The sequence below is a fragment of the Alosa pseudoharengus genome, unplaced genomic scaffold, assembly GCF_046254945.1.
Source record: "Alosa pseudoharengus isolate Yale_2024_CS ecotype anadromous, Long Island Sound unplaced genomic scaffold, YU_APseudo_1.1 YU_APseudo_1.1_scf_24, whole genome shotgun sequence".
NCBI lineage: Eukaryota > Metazoa > Chordata > Actinopteri > Clupeiformes > Clupeidae > Alosa > Alosa pseudoharengus.
Genome location: NW_027468689.1, coordinates 6,734,019 through 6,745,482, shown reverse-complemented (window position 1 = coordinate 6,745,482; position 11,464 = coordinate 6,734,019). Strand labels below are relative to the sequence as shown.

Here is an 11,464-nt window from a genome sequence, read left to right as displayed (position 1 = left end):
ACAAATTTCAGCTGATCCTCACAAAAATTGGCAGAGACCATCTTCAGACCATGCCTTATCACTGTATTTTTTTGTGGAACAATTGACAGAAGTGTTCGCCTGTAACAGCCAATCGAATTTTGCGGCGAAGCCGCCAAACAGGAAGTGAGCTCATATCTCAGCAATGCTTTCATGTATCAAAACCAAACTTAGTACATGGTCCCCAGGACCCACCAGGAGGACGCTCAATAAATTTGGTGACCTTTGACCTCTAGGGGGCTCTGGAATTTGCAAAAATGTATTTTGGCCTGTAGTTGCTGCATTATTCTGCAATGGAGGTCAATGGTAGCCCATAGAACCGTCTGGTTCATCCTGATGATGCACAAATAATTTGGTGACCTTTGACCTCTATGGGGGCATTGAAATCACAGCAATCAATCAATCTTTTATTTTTGATGTCAAACTGATGACAGCGAGTTCCATCCAGTTAATTCTAAAGTGTGCGTGCAAGAGTGGGGCAGGGTGGGATGGGCAGGGGCGGTTGCGGCGGTGGGCTGGCTGGGGGAGGGGGTGGCGACACTCAGCCCTGGTTCAGCTCCACAAAATCAGTTATGTTTTGATGTGAAACTTGACCTTGTAACTCAGCCAATCTTGGGTTGTATGGCATGGAACTTGCTGTGACTGCTTAAGGCTATATGCCTGATGCAACGGCATTGACTTACATGGCAAATCTGGCCTGCTGAACTGCCTGCTTGGCCCCCACATTGCTGCTTGCAGCTATATTTGGGGGCCAAGCAGCGAAGCTGCGAAGCCCCATTGTGTTTCTATGATTTCTTATTATTATTATTATTTAACATCTTTCCTCTGCCATTGGAGTCTATGGCAGCCTATAGAACCGTCTGGTAAAAAGTTGTGAAATTTGGCACACTGATTGGGGACAGTGCCATGATTAATTTCACCAAGTTTCATGTTGGCACCTTGACCGCTCTAGCGCCACCAACAGGCCAAATTTGGACGTGCGTTCACGCACGTAACTATTGACCCGTATGTCTGATTGTCACAAATGAGGTATCGTTGGAATCCTTGGACCAAGCCGAGTTCAACGCACCCTATTACGTCATTTTCCGCCATGATGGATTTTCCGCCATATTGGATTTTAGTGAAAGTGAAACTAAAACTTCACAGGTCACAAATTTTGTCCGATCGTCACCAAACTTGACTCACATGATCTTCAGACCAAGCCTCACAAAAGTTGTGGTGTTTTGTCTTCGGAACTATAACCGTTCACCCGTAATATCCAATCGAAATTTGCGGCGAAGCCGCCAAACAGGAAGTGAGCTCATATCTCAGCAACCCATTCATCTATCATAACCAAACTAAGTACTTAGACTCAGGACCCAATCAAGGGGACAATCAAAAAATCTGGTGACCTTTGACCTCTAGGGGGCGCTGTAATTAAGAAACATGCCTTTTGGCCTGTAGCTGCAGTTGTGCTTAGAATTAAAATGCACTAGTGGTGTCTGGTAATACTGTTGGAGGTCCTTAGGCCGACCCAAGCCAACTTGTGATGTCATCGTAATTGATTCGGCCGCCATATTGCATTTAATCAAAAACACGTACAAGCTTTCGCAGGTCACAAATGTCCTCTGTTCTTCACCAAAATTGGCAGAGACAATCTTCAGACCATGCCTGATGAGTGCATTGCTTTCTGGAACAAATGACAGAAGCATTGACCTGTACCAGCCAATCGAAATTTGCGGCGAAGCCGCCAAACAGGAAGTGATTTCATATCTCAGCAACGCTTTCATGTATCAAAACCAAATTTAGTACATGTACCTCAGACCCCATCGTGAGGACGCTCAATAAATTTGGTGACATTTGACCTCTAGGGGGCACCGTAATTGACAAAAATGCATTTTGGCCAGTAGTTGCTGATGCGCATTATTTTGCAATGGAAGTCAATGGCAGCCAATAGAACCGTCTGGTAAAAAGTTATACAATTTTGCACACTAATTGGGGACAGTCCAATAATTCATTTCACCAAGTTTCATGCCGGCACCTCAAGCGCTCTAGCGCCACCAACAGGCCAAAGTTGGATGTGCGTTCACGCACGTAACTTTTGACCCGTATGGCCGATTGTCAAAAATGATGTATCGTTGGAATCCTTGGACCAAGCTGAGTTCAACGCACCCTATGACGTCAATTTCCGCTATGATGGATTTTCCGCCATATTGGATTTCATCAAAAAACCTGAAATGTCTTCACAGGTCACAAATTTTGTCCAATTGATACCAAACTTCACAGATATCATCTACAGACCATGCCTCATTAATGCATTGCATTTTGTCTTCGGGACTATAACTATTCGCGCGTAACAGCCAATCGAATTGTGCGGCGAAGCCGCCAAACAGGAAGTGAGCTCATATCTCAGCAACCCATTAATCTATCATAACCAATCTTAGTATATGGACTCAGGACCCAATCAGGGGGACGCTCAAGAAATCTGGTGACCTTTGACCTCTAGGGGGCGCTGTAATTAAGAAACATGCCTTTTGGCCTGAAGCTGCAGTTGTGCTTAGAATTAAAATGTACTAGTGGTGTCTGATAATACTGTTGGAGGTCCTTAGGCCGACCCAGGCCAACTTGTGATGTAATCGTAATTGATTCGGCCGTCATGTTAGATTTAATCACAAACATCAAAAAGTTATCACAGGTCGCAAATTTCATCTGATCTTCACCAACATTGGCACAGACCATCTTCAGACCATAACCTATCAATATATTGCTTTCTGGAACAATTGACAGAAGCATTCGGCTGTAACAGCCAATCGAAATTTGCGGCGAAGCCGCCAAACAGGAAGTGAGCTCATATCTCAGCAACCCTGCCATGTATCATAACCAAACTTACTACATATATTCATTACCCCATTAGGAGGACGCTAAAAAAAAATATGGTGACCTTTGACCTGTAGGGGGTGCTGCAATTAGCAATATTGCATTTTGATGTGTAGTTGCTGATGTGTTATATCAATCTTTTACTTTTTGATGTGAAACTGATGACAACATGTTCCATTCAGTTAATTCTAATGCGTGCGTGCAAGGGAAGGGCAGGGCAGGACGGGATGGGACGGGCTGGGGTGATTAGGTGGGGGGGGGGCTGGCTGGCGGAGGCGGTGGCAATACTCGGCCCTGTTGATCCCGGGTGTCTGCTGAGTTCTATCTTGTCACCGTGGCTACTCCGGCCTATACTGCTTGGCCCCCTCATTGCTGCTTGCAGCTATATTTGGGGGCCAAGCAGCGAAGCTGCGAGGCAACCCTTAGTGTTTCTATGAATTCTTACTATTATTATTATTATTATTTAACATCTTTCCTCTGCCATTGGAGTCTATGGCAGCCCATAGAACCGTCTGGTAAAAAGTTATGAAATTTGGCACACTGATTGGGGACACTCCAATATTTTATTTCACCAAGTTTCATACCTCCCTGTCGAACCCTCTAGCGCCACCAACAGGCCAAAGTTGGATGTGCGTTCACGCACGTAACTTTTGACCCGTTTGCCCGATTGTCAAAAATGTGGTATCGTTGGAATCCTTGGACCAAGCCGAGTTCAACGCACACTATGACGTCAATTTCCGCCATGATGGATTTTCCGCCATTTTGGATTTTGTCAAAAACCTTTAAAAAGTTTCACGCCTCACATAGTTTGTCCGATTTTCACGAAACTTAGCACGTAACATCTTCAGACCAAGCCGCACAAAAGTTATCGATTTTCATCTTCGGAACTAAAACCGTTTTCCCGTAACAGCCAAACGAAATATGCGGCGAAGCCGCCAAACAGGAAGTGAGCTCATATCTCAGCAACCCTTTCATCTGTCATAACCAAACTTAGTACATGGACTTATAACCCCATCATTAGGGCACTCAAAAAATCTGGTGACCTTTGACCTCTAGGGGGCGCTGTAATTAGCGAAAATGCATTTTGGCCTGTAGCTGTTCATGTGTTTGGAATTAAAAAGTACTAGTGGTGTCTGCTAGTACTTTTGGATGTCCTTAGGCCGACCCAGTCCAACTTATGATGTCAATTTAATTAATTCGGCCACCATATTGGATTTAATCAAAAACACGTAAACATTTACACAGGTCACACATTTCATCTGATGTTCACCAAAATTTGCACAGATCATCTTCAGACAATGCCATAATCATGTATTTCTTTCTAGAACAATTGACAAAAGCATTTGCCCGTAACGGCCAATCGAAATTGGTGGCAAAGACGCCAAACAGGAAGTGAGCTCATATCTCAGCAATCCTGCCATGTATCATAACCAAACTTACACCATAGATTCATGACCGCATTGGGAGGATGCTCAAGAAATCTGGTGACCTTTGACCTCTAGGGGGCGCTACAATTAGCAAAAATGCATTTTGGCCTGTAGTTGTTAATGTGTATTATTCTGCAATGGATGTCAATGGCAGCCCAAATAACCTTCTGGTAAAAAGTTCACACCGATGGCACAAAGTGGCACACCGATTGGGGACAGTCCAATAATTAATTTCACCAAAGTTTCATGCCGGCACCTCCAGCGCTCTAGCGCCACCAACAGGCCAAAGGTGGATGTGCGTCCACGCACATTACCTTTGACGCGTATTCCCGATGTTCAAAAATGAGGTATCTTTGGAGTCCTCCTCTTTGGGGGGCCAAATGGAGTTCAACACACACAATGATGTCAATTTCCGCCATGATGGATTTTCCACGATATTGGATTTTATCAAAAGTAAAACAAAATTTTCACAGGTCATACATTTTGACCAATCATCAAGAAACTTGACACACATTATCTTCAGATCATGACTTATTCATGTATTCATTTCTGGAGCCATTTTTGAAAGCATTCACCCGTGACAGCCAATCAAAATTTCCAGCGAAGCGGCCAAACAGGAAGTGAGCTCTTATCTCCGCAACCCTTTCATTTATCAAAACCAAAATTAGTACATGTACTCAAGACCCCATCAGGAGGTCACTCGAAATGTTTGGTGAGCTTTGACCTTTAGGGGGCACTGCAATTAGGAAAAAGGCATTTTGGCCTGTAGCTGTTGATGTGTTTGAAATTAAAACTTAAGTGTAGTGTCTTTTAATACTGTTCAGACTTAGCCTTAGATATGTCTTGTTTTTGAAGCCATATTCACAAGCGTTTGCACAACACAGCCAATCAAAATTGGCAGTGAAGCTGCCAAACAGGAAGTGGGCTCATTATCATATCTTAGCAACCCTTTCATGTATCAAAACCAAAGACAGAAGGCTCAAGAAATGTGGTCACCGTTGACCTTTAGGGGCCATTGCAATTAGCAAAAATGCATTTTGGCTTGTAAGTGTTCATGTGTTTGGATATAAACCTTACTGGTTATTGAAAAAGATCCTTTGGCTGACACGTGCCAACATTTGATATCAATGCAATTTAGTTTGATAACAGTCTATGTATAAGGATGTAAAACTTGACGTATTGAAGTTCAGTCATTTAAAAATTAACTGAGTAATCAGTCTTTTTTTAAGTAAAGATAAGGCAAAAAACGTTTGTACTTTATTAATCACAATTTCATTATAGCATAGCTAGTGATATGTAATTACATTTTACATAGATTTTACAATCTTACAATCTCACAGGTTAGTTAGGTGAGTTAATCCCTGAGTGTGGTTAGTCTGTTAACTTTCAGGCTATTTATGGACTAAAAGTCATTACTGCAGTCATTGATAATCTGCTACAACTCTGGTAGACAAAACAATCTTTAAAAATGTGTCCTTTTTGTTATGTGATTCACATCATCACATCTTTTCTATCCTTAATATATAAACATCTTAACATATTTTCTGAACTATTCTGGTTTGTTATCAAAACATTATTAACAATAAGTGTTCCAATTGAAGAGGTAGAAATTGCATGATGTTAGGCAAACAAATATAATATCAAATGTAATGTCACAAATAGAAAGTTCCGCATAAAACAATGATAGAACAAAAAGCAAAGATGTCCAAAATAGTAAAAAAATAAAACTGAGAAAAAGCAAAAACATGAAGTCATTAAAGCCCCAATTACTTCTATTTCCATTGTATTACTAAATGGTCCAATAATAATCTACAGAACAAAGTCAATCTTCTTAACCGGGCTTGTCATCCCTTAGTCAGTAGATGGCCACATCTACTGCTCATTGCTCTTTGTAATGCTGTCCTGTAGTGCTGTTGTAGATTGCCAAGATCAGCTGCATGAGCCTCAGCAGGTCACAAGGCTGGTGAGAGTCCTGAGCCTCAAGCACCCTGACAAGTACAAGTCCGTCTGCACCACCACAACCACCAATGGAAAATGAGGATGAGTCTCAGCAGGCTCTTCGTCTGGTACAGTTGAGGTTCGATAGGCTGTGTGGCTTGTGAATGTCCTCAGCAGTCCTCACCATTGGCGTGTCCCATGGAACAGACGCATGGACCAGTTCTGTGCATACCACAGCTCTGAAGCATCTCAGCAGGTATATTCCTTTAGATTGGGCAACTTTTATCTGTAAGGTAATTTTAGAGCAGATGTAAATTTACAATAAAAGTATACATTCTTTTGTTCCACAGGTGTAAGAAAGCAAAATGCCTATTCATTGACAGTGTATAAAATGTACATCCTACTAAAATATGCATAAACTTTTAGATTGCATCTTTTGGGAAAAGAAAAGCATGGATACTCACATAACCTCATAAGATGTTGATAGGCTGCGATGCTGGTGGATGTCCGTGATCCTCAGCAGGCCCTGTGATTGGTGTAGGTCCCTTGCAAGGCTGCGTTCCTGGCGGATGTCCGTGATCAGCAGCAGGACTGGTGCAGGTCACTCGGAAGGCCATGTTGCTGGCGGATGTCCATGATCCACAGCAAGACTGGTGCAGTTCAGTCGGAAGGCCGCATTGCTGGCGGATGTCCGTGATCCTCAGCAGGCCCACCATCTGGTGCAGGTCACTCAAAAGGCTGTGTTGCTGGGCCTGGGCCAACATTTTCTGTGGTTATTTGAGAGCAGATGTACATTTACAATAAAAGTCTACATGCTATTGTTGCACAGGTGAAATAAAGCAACATGTCTTTTTCTTAAAGTTAACATCCTGTCAAATGTGTATGAATCAGAATTAGGATGCCTGTTTTTGAAAAAATGTACAGTTGAATATAATGGGTACTCACATAAAGTCAATATGTCAGAAGATCTCATGACAGCATTTCCGACTCCACACCTCTGAAGTGGTTGGTTCAGTTTTGTCTTACAAAGTAAGACTTCTTGCCCTCCATATTCAGTCCATTGTTTTGTGGTGGTTAATTTTACAGATCCAGCAGTGAAATGTAGCAATATGTTAGTGAACAGATTCCATATATCCCATTATGAAATGAAATTCATAGATCATCAGTAACTCTTTTGATATAATATCAATAACTCTTCCTTCTTTTTCCTTCTTTGTAATTATTCATGCCAAATAATACTTCACAATAATTGACAATAATATAACAAAACAAAAACAAAACAAAATAAAAATAGTTCATGCAATGTATCAACAAGTAAAGTAACATGTTACACACCATCTAAATTACAATGCTTGGTGTGGTAACAAAATACTTATAGTACAGTCGCAGCTAAAACAAATCAGTCCCACATAAAAGAACAGCCTAATACAAAATCAGACCCAAATGAAAAACAAAGAACACATCACACAGGCAAAAAAAATAAAACTTAAACCATTAAATATAGTTATTTCAAGTAGTTGTACAGGACTAATGGCTGAAAATGGTCCTGGGTTGATTAACTGAATTGTCCTCACCCAATCTAAGACTTAGAAACAAAAATAAACTTTTTTCTCTGAATTTTTCATGTCAAGACATAGCATTTTCACATTAACAAAATAATTAACTAAAGTCTGGCAATGTATAGTAACACATTTGTAAATGAAATGATCAACTGATGCATATCTGAACTACTTTAACAATGCAATTTAGTTCGATTCACCATGTGAATTAGACCCTGTTTACAGAACTGCATACCAAGTGGACAATGATAAATATGTAGATTACTTCTAACATGTATTTTCATCACTCAAACAAAAATGGTAAGGTGTTCAGTTCAATTGGTATGAAAGATATACACAGTGCTAAGATGCCACCTGTCAGTCTTGGTAGACATAGAAATCAATGCTTAGAATGGCTGTGTAGTCCCACATAGGAATAATGGCTGTTGCTGTCTTTTTTTTTTATCCAGATTATTCTTCTGAACGTGTCTTCTGAATTTGCCCCCTTTACATATCACCTGTCTCCAGCAAGCATGTTTACTCACATGCTTCTCTCAGGAGATTGCATTGCTGTCCATGGCTTTCATGTCCTTCAACCGCCCTGGAGCTGGTGGCAACTCCACCAAACAGAATGTCCTTGGAGATCCTGCCCTTTTCCAAGAAATAGTGGTGTTGTAGCGAGATGTGGGCTGGGCCTCGGACCTGTTTTTATCTTAAAGGCAACAGAACTGATCCCACAGTAAATAACAGAGGTTGTCTGTAATCAGCACTATTCAAGTGATCTTGTACATATTGTATCATGACTTTACTGTGCCAAAGCATACGTCAGTAAGACAACAATAAGGGTGAGGCAGGAACACTTTTTGTGTCACACTACTGTATATATTGAAAACTGTGGGTTAGCTGCAAATTGGTGGTGAATTGGACACCTTCGATATGCATGATAAACAGCAATGTCCACTTGGTATAATTCCATAATTCATGAAAATGTTGAACAAAAAAGTTCCCTGTATAGGGGCCATTTCCCAAAAGAAGTTGCGCTTAAGATCTGTTTTCTTTGTTTGTTTTCACCACTCTTACACAATCTTGAGACAAAAATACACAATTTATTCTTTCACTTCATTGAAGATTTAAGGTATTGTTGTCCTTTAACTCAGTGTTGCAATAATACTACCAGTCTTCAACTGACTGTATATCTGTGTAAAATAATATGGTTAATTTAATTGTACTGTACTAAACTTGAACAGCTGTGTTTGCTGTTATTGATTGTTATCATCCTAACTGTAATTCACTGATAATGTTAAGGTTTTACAATAACGGTAAAGATAAAAACATTCAATACGCTATATATACAGTGCTATGTCTGTCCATTCATTATATAACTTTAATTTTGATTCTTTTTAGCATTTAAAGCATTACACATAACTTGGTGTAATGGTGGTGTAATACAACGAAAATGAAATAATTCAACAAACATTTACAAGACAAAGTCTAAAATGCTTGAGACAATTAAGGAATGATCCACTGACTTAAAAAAAATAATCTACATAATAAATCAACTGTAGTGCTTCCTGATATTTACACATTCATCTGTATCTTTACCGTTATTTGCAACTTCTTTTGGAAAATGGCCCCTATACCCCTCCCATCCCCTGCAAGGAGCCGTCCAGTGTTACGCTCTCTCCTTGCCACCACCCACCCACCCGAACCCCACTTAGCGGACGGAATATGGAGTGAACTCATAATGACATCATGTGTATCATAGCCAGAATATACATACCTACCTATTCAAAGACAAATATCATTAATCACAGAAAACATTACAACAGTGAGATCAGTATGGCTTCATGAAAACTGTAGTATGTCTGCACAACTTCAACAACAACATCGTCTGTGCCTTTAATGTAGACATGATCTATTAATGTACCTTTTTCAGTCGTAGCTGCTTGCACATGTTGAGTGTATCCATGCCGTTCCAGTAACTTGAGAATTGTAGACGATACAAAGATGTCCTCATTGAAGTCTCCCATGATGAGTTTCCTCCCTGGATGCTTCTCAAGTTCAAAGATTACCTGTAATAACTGTTCTCGAAACATGTCAATCTTATAAGAGCTGGGCCTGTACAACACAGCAGCAGTCAAATTTGCATGAGGTATTTCAAAATACAGACATTCCAAATTGCAACTTTCTGGAATTGTCACCTGCATGTCAATGTTTTCTGAACAATACAGACCAACTCCACCTCTTTGTTGTTGTTTCAACGCTGCAAAGGCTGGCTCGGAGTCATCGTAACAGTTTCCTCTCGGATTGTGTTTGAAGACGTATCCTGGAAGTTGTGGCTCTTCTTCAGTGTCTACATTGAGCCACGTCTCTGTTAAGCAAATACAGTCAGCGTTCATTAGAGCTTTGTAGGATTGAACATCCTGAATGTGAGCATTCAAACTCTGTACATTGTGAAGTGCTATTGTGCACACAGGGTTCATGTTGGATGAAACAGACATTCCAAAGTTAAACTTAGGCAAGTTTTTCATAGCCGAATCTACTTTGTTATCACAAAATATGGCAGATTCTTTGAAGTCCTCAATCATCAGCCCACCGAGAGTTCTCACGCGACTCAACGCAACATATGCTTGCCCTGGAGCAAAGATCTTCTTGAGTGACACAACAGCCCTTTCAACAGTAAGCCCTTGACATTTGTGTACAGTTACTGACCAGGCCAGGCTAATCGGCAGTTGCCTTCGTACTCCACCATTATTAGCCACTTGTTCCTCTTGCACTTCCACTATCGTTGAACTTTCGCAAACCCTTTTTGCTTTTGACCTCTGGATCTTTCCTACATTAGGGTCTTCAAACTCCACGTGGATAGCTGCAGGCATGTCATCGCCTTGTTGACTTTGAACGATTTCCACGACTGTGCCACATGCTCCGTTGACAAGGCCATCAGACACATCTATGTTTTTCTTTAACATGACCCTTGCTCCAACGCCCAACGAAACACATTTAGGCAAGCAAGAGTTGAAAACTTTTGTGTGAAAGCCAGCTTTCCGTTCCATTCTTCCAGTTTTGGGATTTCGGACAAAGTCTTGAGCATGTATGCTGATTGCGTCTGGGCAGGTGTCTTGCAGTCTCTTCACGTTATATTCATCAACCTCTGCATTTGTAGCATACACATGAATGTCTGTAGATTCCTCACCAGTTTCACGCTGCCTCAATGTGAGAACATCACAGTCGGTGAGAGGTTCGTTCTTTTTACGGACTCTGAGACGATTAAGCATTTCAGCAAATGCTGCATTTTCTTGTCTAACGACTTTGGTCAGTTCTGCAACCTCAAAGTTGTTGTCCCACAGGTTGGCTCCTTTGTTGTCAGCAAAAAGAGGCGTGCCTTTCACAGGCTTGAGTTGAAAAAAATCACCCACACAAATCAGGGAAACCTTTGCAAACAAGGAATAATCACCAGTCTGCTTGATTTGACGCAGTCTACCATGAATGTAGGCCAGAAGACGGTGGTCAACCATGGACACTTCATCAATGATAAGAATTTGCAAGCTGCCCATTTTGGTTCGCAAAGAGTTGACTTTCTCATCACCTAGTGGTTGATATGGTAGTTTGACATTTGCACCAATGGAGAATGTATTGTGAATTGTTGCAGCTCCAATGTTATATGCAGCCACTCCTGTAGGTGCTGTT

At 41.1% G+C, this 11,464-nt stretch overlaps 1 long non-coding RNA gene across 1 annotated transcript; it reads right to left on the bottom strand.

The window, feature by feature from the left end:
- Positions 1-5,530: 5,530 nt before the first annotated feature.
- Positions 5,531-10,670, bottom strand: LOC143142202 (uncharacterized). Its single transcript, XR_012990906.1, has 5 exons — positions 10,490-10,670; positions 9,705-10,148; positions 7,185-8,505; positions 6,704-7,006; positions 5,531-6,525 (listed from the first exon to the last, which is right to left on the bottom strand). It is a non-coding gene; the product is annotated as an uncharacterized LOC143142202 (long non-coding RNA).
- Positions 10,671-11,464: the final 794 nt, after the last annotated feature.